Genomic DNA, 18221 nt, shown 5'->3' on the forward strand with positions numbered 1-18221 from the left:
TAAAGAAAATAAATTAGCTTGCAAATGTTTTGTTAAATACTGTATATGACAGTATGATCCGTAATACAAGAAACTGTCATTATTATCATTAGATTAGTGATTTACGCATTCACATCCTGTTGGTCAACACAACAGTGTGTTAACACTGTTGTCGTTCATCTTTTTATTTGCACACCATTTAGCACAATATTATGTTGATAAGTAGCCCGGGAATAAACTAATATAGGTAGTACCTTTTAACGTTGAACTTAATTGCAACCAACAGTTTCGTTTAATCACTAATAATATAGATTTATAATTTACATACAAAATGTAAATAATTTTTAGGAATTAACAGGATAATTTAATTTTTTCTTCTCGTTTTTTATCAAAATATTCGCTGTCACCCATGTTTTCTGTTTAATATCATGTTCACCTCGATTTCTTCGTTCGACTTTTCCCAACACGCATAATGTCCGAAACAAGGTGCCATTTAGGTTGATTTGAATAATTCCTGTTATATTAAATCCACGATCGTAAAAACAGCAACTAAAAAACATTTTTATCTATCAACAAACTTTTAAGTCTTAAAATAGAAACTATCAAAAGTTGTATCTAAATTACTAAATACTATTTCATGTTTATAAGCATTGAAGGTAAGATGCGGGTAGAGTTTCCACGGTTTGCAATACCGGTATTAAAAACTGGTATTAAACTAAATTTTTTAAACACCGAAACCATATCACAATACCAAATGCCAACAATAAAAATAATTGCAGGCATTTGATAAGTAATGCCGTAGTGTATTTTTCTTTCAAATAAATATTTTTTAGTTCTTCTTAATATTGTCAACACTAATACAAAAAAAAAAAAATTTTTTTGTGAACGATTTCACTGCACATACATATATATGCATATATGATTAGTAGTGCTGCTTTCGACTTCGTAAATGTTATGTTAATATACTTAAAAACTATTTTGATTGTAATTAAAAGCTTGTGTACTGAATTACATTATTATAAATATTTGATTAGTTTTCAATGTCCAGCTAAAGAGTTTTTGAAGCTTGCCAACAAATTGAACACTATTTTTCTCCCAACCGTGTTAGTTTGTATAATTAGTACTGCTTGTATCAGATGGTTGGTAATTATTACATTTATAATGGTAAGAACCATTGTGTATTAAGAATATCAAAATGAAATAAGCTATATATTAAAAAATGTAAGGATTATTTTATTATCAAATTACAATATTATGTGGCTTAATTCCTCTTTAGTTATAATAGAGCAATTTTAACTGATTATTCCCTACCAAAGCGTTATTTTAACTGAATAAAAACAGCGGATAATTTGATGCACTAACGTATTAAGTCCTTTGTATAAAAGGATTGTTTTATCGGAAAAATATCAACGGAGTTCAATCCGTTAAAACTTTAATCCGTTAACTTAACGGAAAAGCCGTTGGTGCAATAGCGACGGATTGATCTGTTACCCAATTCGTTGTATACAACGGATTTTTTTTTAGAGTGTAATTATTTGCCAGATACTATGGCTTTTATTCAGTTCAATTCAATATACTTCGTATTAAGGATGTTACAAAAAACACAGGTCAAAGACCTAAATAATATAAAGAAAAGACAAGAGAAAATCATAAGAAATAAACTAGTCACATAGTTAAAGCAGAACTTAACAAAAACTTATAAGTAACTTATAAAACAGACTTTTAAAAGAGTAAAAGTATTAGAAGTATATTCTTCAGTACAACTATGATACCATGCCAGGCTAATGAAAAATTAGAATCTCAAATAAAGTGATTGCAAGTGCATATATAACAAGGTATTTAGTTTGGACTTCAAATTTACATTTAACAATATCAGGAGATGTATGAGCTAAAGCCATGCCATTTATGTTTTGCTTAGTCATAGTTAAGGCAATCGTCTCCTTAATGTCTACATAATCATCAAAATCACTTACTTTGATTATCACATCTTTTTTGCTATTTACTAGCAGATTAGAAGGTTTAATATCTCTACGAACAGTTCTACTTTTAAGTAAACATATAATAACATTAGATCATTGATTAGTAAAATTCAATTCCTAGCAAAAAGAAAAATTTTAGGGTTAAAAAATCAACAATGGATCGGTTTAAAGAATCTCAATAGAGCAACAAACACATTTGTAACTGATAAGAGAGTTGAACCAACATTTAAATATGTAACTTTCAGCCAAACGCATAACACTGCGACAGTAGGCTAGAGTAAAATCAGCTATGAGCTGAGAGTTTTTTTTCAAAGCAATTCTTTTTCTTACAAGCAGGACTACTTTTTAACTAGAAAATTAAGCTACTTCTTAACTATTTTAACTAGAAAATTAAGCTACTTCTTAATTAACTCGTTCCACAACAGTTTGATCGGGTTACAATCAAGAAATTGAGGAGGAGATTCCATATATTCTTATTTTCTTTGCTTTACTTTGACTAAAATATTTTCCAGCTATCTTTAAGACTTTGGTTGGGCTCATTATCCTGCTGAAAAATAAATCCGTGACCAACAAGATGTATCTCACACAGAAAAGCTGCACATAAATTGAAATACAGGTCTTTAATTACAGGTAACTAAATTGCTACTTTTGATTCAAGTATTTCAAAATATATTTTGTTAATATTTAATTCATTATTGTTGCATTGATATTGAACGTTTTACACTTTTTTAAAATTTCGTTTGTTTAAAAAGTTTTCTAAAAAGCTGATTTAAATTAAAAAACTTCGAAGTGCTGTCTTTATTAACAAGCTACTTGCAAAAGGTTACATTAAAAAATATGTATACATTTTTAAGCTACCAAAGGTTACTGAGTAGTTCAAAAGCTAAAAATTATAACTATTTTTTAAATGTCTTTCAAATTGAGTGTACAAGCACTTGTTTGTATTCTCACTTTTCATAATCCTAATAAAATTTCCTAGCAATGAGCATTAATATTTAAATTGTTGTACATTTTTCACGATTTTCACGTTTATAGCTTTCAAGTTTTTTTCAAGAAGAACGGTAGGCCATATCTTTATTGTAGAGGAAGCTTTGGCGTCAGTTTCATGTAATTTACCAACCCCTACAGCACCAGGAAAAACTGAGAGATGTGAGACACATTTATCCTTTTGACACTGATGATACAAATTTATTAGGCCACTAAACGATGAGAATTTAACATTGGTGTTATCGAACCGCGAGTAAAACTTAATTGTAAAATTATAGTGATACGTACAGCAAATTGAATTTCTAAGAATACGTATTGTGAGGAGGAAAAATGAGAAAATTGTAAACATTATTTTTAAGTTTTACCCGATTCAAGCTTATAAAATTCGAACGAAGAAAGGGCGAGTCTACCAAGAAAAGACGTACACCGGAGACTTATTGAATTTGTCATATGAATAAACGATACAGCGAAAAGAAAAGTAAAAAAATAAAACAATCAAGAAAAGACGTACACACGGAGATTTATTCAGCCTGTCATATAAATAAATGATGAATAAGTAGCAAAACCGTAAGCAACCGAAAACTATAAAAAGCTCAAAAAAAGAAGAGAGAAGAAGCAGAGAAGAGAGGAGGACAAGGAAGAGAAAAGAGTTTTAAAGAGATTTAAAAGAAGATTTTATGAGAAAAGAGTTTTAAGAGATTTAAAAGAGGAATTTATGAGAAAATGATTTTTAAAGATTTAAAAAGAATTTTATCAGAAGAATTTATGACGATTTTAAAGAGAAACTTATGAGAAGAATTAGTAAGAAAAGATATTTGGATAACTTTAAATAAGCGTTATTATCTGTATTGATTTATTGATAGTTGTATAAATTAATATTAAGAGAATATATATTGAGGAGAAATATTTGAGAATATTTGTTAAGAAAAATAATTAAGAGAAGAAGAACCAGTTGTAAGTATTTTTGTTTTCATTTTGAATATTAATATTATCGTTATTTCATTATATGCGTTAAATATTGTTATTGAAAAGTTTGATGCTCTAACCGCGCACCTTACCATATCCGCGCCGTTACATATCACAGAAGGGACCGAACATAGAAAACATTTAATAAAACCACCAGACCCTTTGTTCCCAACCTCCAAACAACACTCTACAACCCAATCTTCGCCCTTTCCTAACCAAGTACTCCCCAGACCACTAGCCTCGATCCCAACCTCCATATACCTATTCCAAACAACTCTAAACCAAAACCTTCCCATTCCCTTTCCCCCTCACCCTTTCCTTCAAACATAAAAGAACATTAAATAAATAAAAAAAAATATAATTAATAAAATCCCCCGCCCTCACAGTATTAGGAATATTAAGTCACCGATTAAAGCCACCACAAGTCGTTTTTAAAAACGCTAAATGGCACTAGCAATTGATTCATTACATGAGAACTTATCAATAGATAATGATAAAATAGTTTAATCATTATTATTAGATAATAATAATTTCATTATCAAAAAATATTACAGTTAAAAAATTAGTTGATAGTAGTATGACAAACTAATCGATTTACAATAATAAATTCAAGTTTATGTAAGGTAATAATATTTTCTTTTGATTTTGTTTTGTTTTCTCTTAACATCGTGTGTTAAATAACTTACTCTAAATGCTATTGATGTATTTGACATCAGTCAAATACATGAGACAGTTATTTATACACGAGACAGTTATTTCATTGCCAAGTGAGAAAAAAAATAGTTAACTCTGAACTTTATTTCCAAACGAGCAAAATTGATCATCGTTTGCTTAAACAATATTGAAAAACAATATTGATATTGGCCAAGAATTTGAGACACATTGTGCCTCCAATTTTTGCATCTCCATTTCTTCCATTAGCAAAAAGAACTTAGAGCGACCACTTTTATACATAGTCTTTTTTTAAACAGCAACCTTAAATCACCCGTAGATGACAAAAAGGTTTTTATCGCATTTGACCAACTGCCAACAAATTAAAAAAGGCACCATGACCTTTATCGGATTATCCTAGATAAAAAAGCTATGGGCTTCCTCCTGATACACTCGATTAATGTAGAAACGGAGCTAAGGGACTAAGTCAAGATAGGATTTGCGCTTTGATAGAAAAAGAAGCTGACGTCAGCACTCACAATGGTAGTACATCAAAATGCGTTGTTGTCCGTTATTAAGCCTTCTACTTCTGGCAATTTTTCCAATAGTTTCCAGAATTTAGCTCTAAATTTTTATTCAATTCAAAGCGGCTGCAATCGAGTTGCAGTTTTGTAATCCTAATCTCCGCAATCCCTTAAAAGTCTATCAAAAAAAAAAAAAAGCTGTAAGCCTTTGCTCGAACTTTTTACTATTTTCGAAACATCTCTCACGCTTTCAGCCGTATACATAAACGGTTGTTAAACATGCCTGTTAAAGTAGGCAATTAAAACTCCTACCCTTCATAGAAACACAAATAAAAGTGACACAGTCATAATTCTCAAATTATGACTGTAAAACAGGTTGTCGTTTCTGACAGTGCCTGGCTTCTAATTAATGTAAAGATCAATAATCCTGGTACAATTAGAACTAACGATAAATATGTGCAGGCAGTATATTTTAGCATATTAGTAGAAGAATCATAAAGTAAATAACATAGTTTCAGTAAGTTGCAATATATTACGTTAATAAATAAAATATTAATTTTTAATTACAACATATAAAAGCCAACTCAGCTCAAAAAAAATTCTCTATCACGAAGAAATAGCGAATGCAGCCATACCTTGTCAAACAAAACTTTTTATTTTGTACGCTGTAAAAATGCAATGGATTGCAAGGACATAACTGAGCCAAACTGAGTGTTGTAAGTTAAGGTTGGACTGTATATATTTGAATTGCATGTGCATGTTTACCAACCACATTTTTAAAATGTTATATTCATTCCAACAAATAAAATTTTTCTTAACAGTTGGAACCAATACATACCTCATTTTAACAATATCTTTGGTTTCATTTAAAGAAAAAAAACAATGCACAAAAAAAAAGTATTTTTAAGGTGTATAAAATTTCGCTATTACAATATTTACAAATTTCGCCAAAATCCATTTAAATATATTCACTTAATCCCATTTGTTCGCAGCAAGAACTGAATAGATACCAAATTTTCAGTTTTCCCATAAGAGATGTAATTAATTGATGTCGGAAACATTTCATTGTTATCGCAAGTTGTTGTCCACCAGTTTTTGCATTTTTGAAATATCATGCCATTCGCATTAAACCAATCTGGTTCATTAGCTGCAATAAACAACGTAAGTTAAATATTTTTTGAGGCTAAAACATAAGGGTCTGCGTCTCGGAATTGTTTTCTCGAAATGAACCGAGAAAAGCGTAACGAGACGAAAAATTTCCCGGAAAAAAATAACGAGACAAAGGAAACGATTATCCCGGAATAAAGTTGTAAATCGGGACATAAACTTTTTCTCGGAATTTAAAAACTGCGTCCCGGTTAATTACGAAACGTTACGAGACAAAGCAATTACATTAACTAGATATTAAGGGCCTGCGTCGCGGATTTTTTTTCTCGAAATGAACCGGGAAAAGCGTAACGAGACTTAGCAATACTAAGCTATTTTAAGATTTTTTCCAGGCGAAAAATCTCCTCAAGTTCTAAACCGCTCCATTAAGAAAAGACGACTTTCCATCCCAGATTGTCTTATAAAGTGCAAGTCAACCCAGGCAAGACTGAGTCAGTGTTTGAAGTACAAATCCAGAGATCCAAAGCAACTTCGAGGTGACTTGGAAATTATGAAACTTCTGGCTAGGATGAATCTTCCATTCAGCTTTGTTGAGGCAAGACCTTTCAAGGAGTTTATGCACTACTTAGATCCAAAGCTGAAAATCAAGGCTGCCACAACTTATTCTAGGTAAGAGCTGCCTTTGTTGTATGACAATGTCAAGACGGCTGTGGATAAAGTTTTGGAAACTGATCTACTGGAAAGTCCGGGAATGGCTCTGAGCACGGATATTTGGACTTCAAGGAACTTTGATCCATACCAATTATTGTCTGTTTGTTACATTGACAAGGAGTGGACCCTGAACAAGTTTGTTGTTTCTGTCAGTCCGTTCTGGGAGAGGCACACAGCAGACAACATTGCCAAAAAGATCGACAAGTAAGTTAAATTACAAAATTTACTTTTTTACATGAGTTAAGTTGATTGTGTTCAACAGTTAAAGTGATATCCCTGATCTCGCCATTATGCACGTTTATAATCAGTGCAAAGAAAAGTTAGTTATTATAGTGTTTGTATTAGACATAAATTACCATACTGTGATAATGCTAGACATTTCAGCTTGCTGTGTTTTTTGTTACTTTTTTTGGGTTGTTGCCGATCTACCTGCATCAGGAACTGTTTCTGTTGTCGTAACTCATGACAATGCTACCAATGTCAAAGCTGCAATTCCAAAGTGCACCTTTATTGATGAGTCTTTGCTTTGTGTGAACCATACCTTGAATTTGGCCATTAAGTACACTGTTGATGCCATCACAACAGTAGATCATGCAATCGCTTGTGCTCAAAGGCAAGCAGAAAAGATGCACAAGAGAAAGATGCACAAGCAGAAAAGATGCACAAGAATGAAAGAATCAAGGCCGAAATTGCAGCAATGAACAGGGACATTCATCTTGCCATGGAAACCGATTCAATGGAAAATGTTACAGAGTTGGCCTACAAATAGTTCATCACTGCCAACAATAATCGCTGGAATTCTATATACATGATGTGGCATCCAAAAAATTTGGAACCTATGATAAAAAATACAAGTACTTGGTTGAAAACCACACCAATCATCAAAAAATTGCTCAACAAAATCGTGGACCAACCAACGGCCACTGTAAATGTGGAGGAAGAAACAGATTCGTTGGCTCAAGACGAGATTGAATTTCATTCTCAACACATAGCAGTTTCGGACAAGTCCGACATTTCCAAGGAATGGGATGTCTACAAGAATATGCATCCCTAGCCAAGGAAAGAGGCAAAGAAAAATGTTCGTTGGTTTTGGAAAAAACATGAAATGACTTTACCTCTTTTTGCTGAAACAGCACGGCGTTACCTGGCAATTCCAGCATCTTCGGCCACTTCCGAGAGGGCCTTCTCTGCAGGAGGAAACATAGTCACACACAAAAGTACCAAGCTTCAGCCGCAAAATGTTGAAAAGTTGCTCTATATCCAACAGAACTATGACTTTGTTCAAATCAAGTCCTCGAAACTGACCTCAGAAGATGACAAAGATCCTGGTAGGGCATTCACAAAAATTCTAAAGTGAGATCTTAACTTTATCTTTGCCTTTAGTAAAATCTTAAGTTTTGCTACTTCCATTTATTGTTTCTATGTTTTTTGTTTGAATTTTAAACTTTTAAATTCTTTTCAAACTGAAATTTTGCTCAGTTTAAAAAAATTTTGTAAATTTTCTTCCAGATTTGTTGTCTCAAGAGAGTGATCAAGCCAATATTGTTGAATCTGATAATGTGGTTGAGATTCAGCTTAATCCAAGACTGCCAAGTCAGCCGATGTATCGAGCAAGTATGGCCTCCTCTAGAATCTCTACTGCTACAACATCACATGTACCAGGTATTACACCACTGATCACCAGTTCAAGGGGTTCTGGTCTAGCTTCTTTTGCTGGACCATCCAAAGCTCCAACTGATGCCCCCCCCTAGCAGAATACTAAATTTCACATTAAGGATTAACTAGTATGTCTCGTTATGTCTCGTTATGTCTCGTTATGTCCCGTTAAAAAGATGTAAATTCCGGGAAATTGTGAAGCTCCTATTTTGTCCGGGACATCTCGCCTCGTCTCGGTATCGTCCCGGATTTCGACTGAAAATTGAAAATTGTCTCGATTTTTATCGCTATTCGGGATAAAGCTGTTAAGATCGTCTCGTCTCGTCTCGATTTGAAAAAATAACGAGACGCAGACCCTTACTAAAACAGTAACTGCAAAAAACATTTTCGCAGCTAATTTGATTTAATTATGGTTGTTGTTAAATCACAGTTTTATTTAAATTTCTATTGTACAAAGTATTTTTTTGATTGCAATTTTTTAAAAACTTTTTTACTAATTGACATTTTTTTTCCAAATAGTAATAATTTTTTTCCTTACATTCTAAAAAAATAAAAACAATAAAGGTAAATAGCTATTTCAGTAATATATTTTTAGATGGAGTTGCGTTAAGTTGTATTATCAAATAGGCATAACAGCTTTGGTAAGATCTTTCAAATACCAATTACTTAAAATTGTAAATAGGAGAAGGTTAATGATTAGCAATAATGGTTCATCTTCAAAAGGTTTATGACATTTATTTTTGCCAACTTTCCTAAAAATTAAAAACTGTAACCGTTTCTTTATGGAACTATTATGGTAACTGGAAGAAAGATTTTAAATACCATTGAACAAAATCACGTTTGTGCAAGAAAACCTAAACATTTCTATGAATTCTAAAGGTATACTCTATGTTAAAATGAAAGTCCTCCTGAAAGGTCTAAAAACAATTTTTGTATGTAAAGTTTAGAATCAATAGAAAAAAAAGCCTTTTTTTTGCACAAGCAGTTTGTTAATCAAGTTTGGGTTAACAAAGGAGGACCTTTATATGTCATTATCTACCAAAATATTTTTCGACATGATTGCTTTGTTAGATTAATAATATACATCTGGGAGCTTATTCACTAAACTTTTTTTTTGCGTAAGTTTGGCGTAAGTTTGGAGTAAGTTCAAAACTGTAAAAGTCGTATTCAACAAACTTGCGCAGTTGCGCTTTAAAAAAACTTTCGTAAGTTTTTGCGTATGTTCAACCCTCAATTATCGGTAATCACTAAACTTTTTAGAAATTAGTTCAGTTCAATTTACGCAAGAAAAGTTACGATTGCTATGAGCTGCCTTAACTTTGGCCTAACTTTAAAATCACTAAATAATAAGAATAGCGTTATATTTTTATGATACTTATGTAGTTCTTTTGTTAGATTGATATATTATTGGGGATGGTAGCATATGTAAACTATACATATTATAGTTAGGGTTAACAATAATCACAGATATTAACAAAAAATAACTGCATCATAATGGTATAGCATCTTATTAAGATATCACATAATAAAACATCTTTATAATGTAACATAATATATGTAACATTTTATAACATCTAATAAAGATGTTATACTATTATATATATATATATATATATATATATATATATATATATATATATATATATATATATATATATATATATATATATTAGAATAACATCTTCACAAGATGTTATATTATGTGGTGATTTGTATTACACAAGTCCCTGTACAAAAATATAACTGCACAGTCCCTGTATAACAATGTAACACCTTATAAAGATATAATCTTACTACTGTTAAATTTATGTTCTTCTTCACGACTTTTTTTTAAAAAGGTACATGTCTTATTAAGTATTATGATCATAATTCATATCATTGTTTTAACAGCTGTATAAAAGTTTAGTCAAAATAGATATTCCAATTATTCTAGCTGCACATGATCAAGATCAACTTTGGCACGAGACTCAGCGTGTTGCTTTAAGCGATTACTCTGATGTGGAATGTCTTCAAAATTTTGTTTACCAAAAAGTAATATAAGAGATATTGTCAACACTTTACACAATCATTTGTCACTAATCACATTGAGAAGCAACCCAATTTCTTCAGAAGCAAGACTACTGATAGTGCTAAGGCTTTTATCAACTAGGAGTTTTCAAGCAGTAATTGGTAAGAATTATTAGTCAATGCAAAAAAGATTAGCTATAATCTTATCATTCTTTATTGTTAAATATGCTTGTTATTAATGGATTGTTATGAATTGAGCTTAAAGATGGTGCTTTATGCAGGGTTTTCAAAAATCAAAGTTTTTAAAATATTTTAAATAGCACATCATAGTTCTTCAAAATTTGAAAACACCAAATTATTTAACGTAAGTGCTAAACTTAAAACAATATTATAATATAAGGTCATATAGTTTATGATAAAGATCATGTAAAAAAACAATGTTTTGGCCAAAGGTGAACAGTTGTTCTATCTTGATGCTAACATTTCCTTAAAAGGTTTTTGCTGCTCTCAGGAGTTTTAAACATTTTAACATTTTGAAGATTTTTAACTTTTATTTTTTTAGAAAAGGATATCCTGCTTTGAACTGTCAGGTTGTCATTGATGCTGATGGAAAGTTTAGAGATGTTGTTGCAAAGTATCCTGGATTGTGCCATAATACCTTTATCTTTTCTAATTCTGCATTAAAACAGACAATAGAATATGATCCAAATTCAGGTTTCCTTTTTGCAGACTCAGGATATGGGTTGTCACCAGTCATGATTACACCATTTAATCAGCCAACTACACCAGAGGAAATATACTTTAATAAAGTTCACTGTCAGGTACGTAGTGATGTGGAGCAAACCATTGGACGTCTCAATAACCATTAGAGGTGTTTGCAAAAAGGTGATGGAACACTTCAGTACACCTTAACAACTTGCTGCAAAATAATTTTTACTTGCACTTTACTGGAAAACCTTTGGATTTCATTAGGATTAGAAATTCCAGATGACATTAACTTTGAGGACAATGATGAAGATAGTGTACATGGTGTTCAACCTAAATTAACTCAAACCAACCAAATTTGACTTGGTATTTTAAGAAGAAGTTAATGCTATTTTATTATCAAAAACTATATGTTTGCAAGTCGAAGGCAATGATATATTGTTAAAATGTTGCATGGGTGCCCACAGGATATTTTGTTTTAAATATGAAACTTTTAGGCATATAAGCTTAAGTATGTTCATGTTTATGTCAAATGAGATTGATTTGCAAATATAAAGAAGTGATTGGAGTCTGAGAAAAAGAATACACCAAAAGGTTTGCCCCACTACACCAAATGTCAAGGGAATATATAAATAATAAAATAGCATTATCATACTAAAGTGCAGAGTTTGCACATTGCCTGAAATTATCATATCGGAAATATCAAAAAATTTAATTATTTAGGTGTGTTTAATTGCATGATATTTATGATAGAAGTGAATATTTATGGTAAGTTTAATTGTATATTAAATGTCAAAAGTTACAAATTCTTTATAATGTAATTGTAAATCAGATTAAGCAAATCTGATTAGGGCCTTCGAGAGGGGGGGGGGGGGCACAGGGGGCAAGTTGACTCGGGCGCCAAGCTTGGAGGGGCGCCGGACGACCCATCATAAATTTTTTTTTTTTGCATTAAATAGAAAACATTTTAATGACTAACAATGTGAAACCTGCTTATTTTTTGTATTTGAGGTTTAAACTTAAGTATTCGGAATAAAAATGCACGAATTGTAAACATATCACAAAATAACATTCAATTAGATTTATAGGTGGTATTAGAGTCTATGAGCGAAAAAGTATGCCGACCTCATTTTTCGTCTGCTAAACCTGAGAAAGTGAAATCAAAAATATTTTACTTGTGCCCCGTTTTTTATTCTCTCATAATTTCTTTGATGCCTTATTAGAATGTAAGCGACTTAAACGGATTAGGGGCTCTTGTTCGCAGATTTTTCAAGAGGCTGTAGCTGGACCCCTAGGATTCGAAACTGAACTCGCTACTAAAAGAAAGCGTAAACCGAAGCGCTTTCACGATGAGGCATCAAACACAGCCCATTTCCATGACAACCAAAAGAAAGAATTCGAATAGAACATTTTAAATATTGGTTGGATAATAATGATCTTTCCATTCAAGAAACCAAATGTTGATTCAAATGTCAGTTTTGATTTGTGAATCATTACTATTCTACTGCTTTATCCAGAGAATTGATAGTAACGCAGAAATACAATGTGTTGTGTCAGAAATTGATAATTGCTAGATTCGCAAAACTTTAAATTTTGAAATTTCTTGGCTTGAAAAGAGGCACCATTCTCGTAAGTTTTTGCGTAAGTTCAGCGCAACTTATGCGCAACCCTAACTTTACGGAAATGCTGCGAAACATTAGTGAATACCAAATAGTAACATGAACTTACGATTTCCGTAACCTTAATTGAGCTGCGCAAAAGTTACGAAAGTTTAGTGAATAAGCTCCCAGATCTATAATTAAATTCTATAAGATATTTGCACTCTGCGCAGAAACCAGTTTGTTTTAAGTATTATTACTAGCATTAAACTAGTAATAATACTTAAAACCAGTTTGAAAACCAGTTAATAAACATATTTTGAGGCAATCTTCTAAAAGTCCGCAAAAACAATTTTATTACATTCGCCGATAGCAATTTTTTTTAAGTTCTTCAGTTTTATTTGTTTACGTCAATGATATATTATATATACTAGATGTCTAACTTCGATCCGAAATGTGAAGCCTTGGGAGCCATTTCTAATTCGGGCAAAAACGTGCATTTTTAACTTTTATTTCGCACGTCGGATATAGTTTTTGCCCTTATTACAAATGGCGGATTCAATTTGTAAACAAAAAAAGCGGCTTCACTTTTTGTCCAATAAAATCCCGCAAGTTAGACATCTAGTATATATAATATATCATTGGTTTACGTCTTTTTCACTGATCTCTATAATAACTTATTATAGAGATATTATAGAGATCAGTGGTCTTTTTATATTTAAAGTAGTGACTCGCATAGTCCGCTATATTGGATCCTAAAGTACCGTCGATATCTGCGTCCATTTTCTGTTCCGTTTTTACAAAATGCTTTTTTGACACGTCAGTGCTTCAAGCATTGTTTGATAAATCAGCCACTTTCAGTCACATTGTTTGTTTCATTTTACCAACAAGAAGGATTTCTAAGCATCAGTAAATTTTTATTTTTGTGTATCCGTAGCCATTTTGGTGTTTTTTCCCTTTGAAATAAGGTAAGTTTTGTTTTTTTAAATAAAATTTATCTATTGACCGTACATATCTAATTTTTAACCATACACCCAGCAAATTCGTTTTTCTATGTTAGTTTAAAATTGTATTACAATCAGTTTAGTCAACAATATAAAATTTTTAAGCACAAATCTACATGTTGCCATTGTCGGCCGACTACCAATTATCGATAATGAGATCGTTTTTTTTTAAAAAAGTAAAACTAAGGAGCCATGATACTAGTCTAGACTCTAGATTACTCTAGAACTAGATCTATTTCTATCTGTTAAAATGTGAACTTATTATAATTGTAAGTTATTAGATCTAGAATGTAGATTATTCTAGATCTAGATTGGAAAATTAGACTTAGTGACTTAGACTTTACTACTTTATAAGTTTATTCAGTGAACTTAAGTGACTAGTTTAGTCAGTAATGACATAGTCTTAGAACTTTTAATTGTTGATTGATCTAATCTAGACTCTAGAATCTGTGACTATATATATATTATTATATTATAGATCTAATTCTTTCTTTTTTTTCTGTTTTTAGGTCCACAAATTCAAAATGAGAAAAACAACCCAGAATTTATGGAGTTTCATTGGAGAAAATTTTTCCCTGATCAACATACCTATTAAGAATGGGTGTATTTTATATCTAAAATATCAAAGTAAAAAAACTCTTGCAGAGTCTACAAAGTTTTTAACTGAATATTTGCCAAAGGCTGATGTTGTTAAGCTAAAGACTGCCATTAAAAGAACAGAAGATGGTTTTTTAAAATTCAAAAAAGTTCCTGATCAATACTGGTTTGAAATAGTTAATTATTGTGATATGCCTTTCAGGCATCAACCAAAGGAGGATGAGTCTACTATAGCAATGACCAGTATAGATCTTAATACAGCCTTTATGGCAGATACTACTGATACAGGAATAGTTGACACAACCTTAGATCTCAACACAGCTTTTGCTGATGCAAATGAAACTCAACATGCTGCGGCAGATGGCATATTATGTACAACAGGGTTCAGCAACCAAAAAGGTTGCCCATCATGTTTTGCAAAAAAACAATCTCTCGGCCACTCTAGAGAAACTGTTCAATTTCTGAGAGATAAACTAAAAATATATAAAAATCTAAAATTTACAAATAGTAATTTGACTCAGAAGGAAAACAGAAAATCTGCTTCATTGACTATGTGGAAACAAAAGTATCTTCACGCTAAAGACAACCAGATAGTTTTGAAATCTCTGGATCATAAAGAGTACATTAATTCAATAAGGAAGCTGAAGATATCAAACAGTAAGCTAAGAACTCAGTTAAATAACTTATTAGAAAAAAACAGATCTGAAGCAAAAGAAAGAGATAAACACATTAAAAGCATTGAACTTGAGTTCAAAATGGAGTTGGTGAAAGTAAAAAAGGAATTTTGTCAACTCACAGAACAAAACCATTATCTCTTAAGTTTGATCTTAGAGCCACAAGACAAAAGTGTGGTTGAAACCATGGTAGGATGAGCATATGGTCCAGCATTGAGGAAATGTGTCTACAGGTCCTTAGTTAGCCAAGTACCTATCACAAATATAAGTGATGTTCTAACCCATGTATGTCAGATTTTGACTGGGACAGAACTGTCTTCAGTTCCGCACAAATCAAATGTTGCTAGAATGGCTTTTGAGCTAGGAGTGATATCTCTTATTCAGACAGGAGAGGCTCTACATACTTGTGACGTTGCGACTTAGGCATTTGATGCCACTACAGTGGTGGACAAACATCTCAACAAATTCCATGTAAGTGTTTACCCACAAAAGCAGTCACTTACCATTTCTACCATGAGACTACCAGGGGGTAGAGCATTTGATTATGCCACACACATATTAACAGCATTGAAAGAAGTAGCTGATACTTATGCTGATTTTACACAGATGTCTAGAGTAACAGTTAAAGAAATCTTTTTGTCCAAAATTAAAAGTTGTCTTTCAGATAGGGCACCTGTGAATCATTTTGTTATTGAATTGCTAAAACAGGATATTAATGTTGAACTTCTAGAACTTCATTGCAATGTGCATCCATTGGACGGAATAGCTACAGCGTCTAAAAAAGCTCTCATGGATGTAGACAAAGAGCTGAAAATTAAAACTGCCACTGGAAAAGAAGGATCTGTAGTGTCTTTTCTGTACAACCTTTCAAAACTTAGGTAACTATATCTAATTTATATATTCTTTGTTTTGCTAACCTTTTTAAATAACAAATATGATGTATGGTACTATAAAAAAATATAACACATAATATATATATATATATATATATATATATATATATATATATATTTATTTCTAAAAGTAAAACAAATTGAAAACTATTTTTAGATATAGCTTCAAAGGTGAACCAGCAGCATTCAAGTCTTTCTTGAGAGAACATGGAGTTGCTCCAGGAACCTTTCTGCACTATGTTGGAAACAGGATACATGTAATTTTTCACATGGCTGGAGTTGCTATATTCCATCTACAGCTGCTAAAGTCATTTCTTCAGAAGTAAGAGTTTTATTTTTACAAATTATTGATAGAGCTTCAAAAATATAATTGAAAATCAAGTTAACATTTTGAAATATTTACTTTCAGGCACAACAAAAATGTTGTGAGCTCTTTTTGGGGACATCGGTAAAGATGGCATCATCTTCAGCTGCAAGCTCTAGGATTGATTGGAAAAGTAATTACAGGCTCGTGGATGAAATTAGTTTATCGCAATGTATTACAGAAATCTAATCTTGAACTGTTATTTTTTTTTTAATTTTAAAATAATAGTAGTTAAAACTTATTTTAGTAAAATTGATCACATTTAATTGTTGTCTTTCTATCTTTTTTGCTTAATATTATTTTAGCTTAAGAATATTGTGTACCCTTTTTCATTTATTTTTATATTTCATTAAATTTAGGTACCAATCTTCCAGATTTGTCATCAAAGAATCACCCAGATGAAACAAAGTTCCAATGATTTGTTGTCAACAGATCTAGATATTTTTGGGCAAAAATTAGTGTTTGACGAGGTGCACAACTCATTGCTGAAAACAACTGATATAACGCTCCTCAACAAAATAACATCAACTCTTCTAAGTTCTATTGAGTGTGTTATTCATAGACAATTGCACAATTATGTATCTGGGCCTCTATCTAACCCTACTGAGAAAATATTGAAGGACACACTATTAGCACCTGCCAACAATATGCATGCAGAACGTGCTCTTGGTATGACAGACTGTCTACTTAGAAAAGCCCCCAATGCCACTATTGGATATCTAGATTCAAAAGTTAAAGCAAAACTGAATCACACTCTTCAGTGGATTGAATCCAAACCAGAAGATATTCAAAGAAACCTAATACAATTTTCTATCACTAGAGGATCACAGATCCGAAAAGCAGGAGTGTTTGAAAGTAAAAGGATAGACGATAACATCAAAACAAGACGGATTGAAGCATCCCAAAAGGCTAACAAGGCATCCAGGCAGAAACTGGAACGAGACATTAAAAAAGTCTTGCTAAATAATGCCTCTGTTGGTAATGAAATGTTTATAAAAGTTGCCCCAAACCAAAAACTTTTTCTTGAAAAAATGTTAAGCAATCAAAGTATGACTAATCATTTGTTTAATCATAAATGGGAACTAGACAATGGACAGGACAAGATTTTTTATGGACAAATACTAACAGAAAGGCAAAAAGACAAGAGAACTGTGTATGTTACATCTTACTGGGGTTTCGACGAGGACTCATCAGAGGATTTTGACATGTTTATTGAGTCAATTATTGCTGACATGATACTTGGCAAACTATTTTTTGAAGTTTAGTTAACTGTTATTGTTTATGTAAGAAAAAAATTTTCATGTTCTTTTGCTACTTAAAAGTTCTAATTCATCTCTTGAAACTGTTCATTTTGATGTGTTTTTCCCTATATGTAATCTTAAAAACTTATGAAATATTCATATTTATTTAAAAAAAATCATCAAACGTTTTTTTGTAATTTGTATAATTTATGGATAATAATTTCTTTATTTCATTTCATTTTTCATTGTAACTAGTATTAATAAATTCCTCTTTTGAAACTGCTCATTTTGGTATATACTTTTGTTAATGTATTCATAATACTGTCTGAAATATTTACATTTGAAAGAAAATTGCTTCACTTTTCTTTTATTTCTCTATATAAAGTCCATAGGATGTCAAGGCACTTCGGACAAACTAAAAATCTCAATAACTTTTGAACCAATAATGCCAGTATCATAAATTTGGTGTTGTTGGAAAGCATTTTTCATTCTCTTTCATTTTATTACACATTTATTGGTATTGGATTAAATTAACTTTTTTGGTGCAACTACCTAATTTAAAGCCAATTAACAGTGTA

General features: G+C 31.6%; 1 protein-coding gene, 1 long non-coding RNA gene and 1 pseudogene across 6 annotated transcripts in view; 2 read left to right on the forward strand and 1 right to left on the reverse strand.

The window, feature by feature from the left end:
- The first annotated feature begins 991 nt into the window (after positions 1-991).
- LOC149888388 (uncharacterized) lies at positions 992-11435 on the forward strand. 2 transcript variants are annotated; one of them, XR_016452856.1, is made up of 4 exons: positions 992-2588; positions 2994-3899; positions 10494-10729; positions 11130-11435. It is a non-coding gene; the product is annotated as an uncharacterized LOC149888388 (long non-coding RNA). The 2 variants fall into 2 exon arrangements; XR_016452855.1 differs by lacking the exons at positions 992-2588; positions 2994-3899 and having other exon boundaries at positions 10238-10729.
- The window catches only part of LOC149888389 (uncharacterized), a 28922-nt gene continuing 16299 nt past the window's right edge, over positions 5599-18221 (reverse strand). For all 3 annotated transcript variants that reach the window (XR_016452845.1, XM_090088563.1, XM_090088561.1), the window contains one exon: positions 5599-6233. The gene's annotated coding sequence lies outside the window, so the exon portion shown is untranslated. The remainder of the gene's footprint in view (positions 6234-18221) is intronic.
- On the forward strand, positions 14384-17994 carry LOC149888390 (uncharacterized; annotated as a pseudogene). The gene is made up of 4 exons (XR_016452857.1): positions 14384-16023; positions 16196-16360; positions 16448-16600; positions 16761-17994. The product of XR_016452857.1 is annotated as an uncharacterized LOC149888390 (transcript).

The sequence above is a fragment of the Hydra viridissima genome, unplaced genomic scaffold, assembly GCF_058129835.1.
Source record: "Hydra viridissima isolate aposymbiotic clone 2 unplaced genomic scaffold, HvirCarnegie_v1 scaffold_5, whole genome shotgun sequence".
In the NCBI taxonomy this organism is placed as follows: Eukaryota; Metazoa; Cnidaria; class Hydrozoa; order Anthoathecata; family Hydridae; genus Hydra; species Hydra viridissima.